This window comes from Rhineura floridana, chromosome 15 (genome assembly GCF_030035675.1).
Source record: "Rhineura floridana isolate rRhiFlo1 chromosome 15, rRhiFlo1.hap2, whole genome shotgun sequence".
NCBI classification, from domain to species: Eukaryota; Metazoa; Chordata; class Lepidosauria; order Squamata; family Rhineuridae; genus Rhineura; species Rhineura floridana.
The window spans coordinates 17,247,763-17,248,410 of NC_084494.1; the positions used below are offsets into that span (position 1 = coordinate 17,247,763).

The 648-nt window shown below is 44.0% G+C and overlaps 1 pseudogene; it reads right to left on the reverse strand.

Annotated features, from left to right (window-relative positions):
* Window positions 1-305: 305 nt before the first annotated feature.
* LOC133371062 (5S ribosomal RNA) lies at window positions 306-424 on the reverse strand (annotated as a pseudogene).
* Window positions 425-648: the final 224 nt, after the last annotated feature.

Sequence of the window (648 nt, forward strand, 5' to 3'; positions counted from 1 at the left end):
TTCAACCTGGGAGACCACATAGCCATGAAGCTCACTGGGTGACCTTGGTCCAGTCACTGGCTTCTCAACCTCATGAAGACCCTATTCATAGGGTTGCCATAAGTCGGAATCAACTTGAAGGCAGTACATTTTTTAATATTGTATTTTAAATTGTTGTAACCTGCCCTAGAACGTTGGAGTGTTGTTGTTGTTGTATGCCTTCAAGTCGATTACTACTTATGGCGACCCTATGGATCTTTTGGATATATTGATAGGGTTTTCATGATAAGAGATATTCAGAGGTGGTTTACCATTGCCTTCCTCTACACCTACAGCACCCGGTATTCCCAGGCAGTCTCCCATCCAAGTACTAACCAGGCCTGACCCTGCTTAGGTTCTAAGATCAGACGAGATCGGGCTTGTTCAGGGAAGTGTGGCCATAGGCTGTTGGGGTGAAGGGCTGATAATAAATTAAAATAATAATTCCCAGCACCCTAAACAATGTGCTCTAAATGTGCTTTAAGTGTATGATGTGTATGCAGCTGGTGTCTAATGGACTTCCAGAGCATTAAAGTGATTTCGGTCAGCTAGATCAGTGCTTCACAAACTGTCTCAGACTCCTTACAGTGCCACACAGGGAAGAATTAAAACATGCTGAGGCCTAAGCTG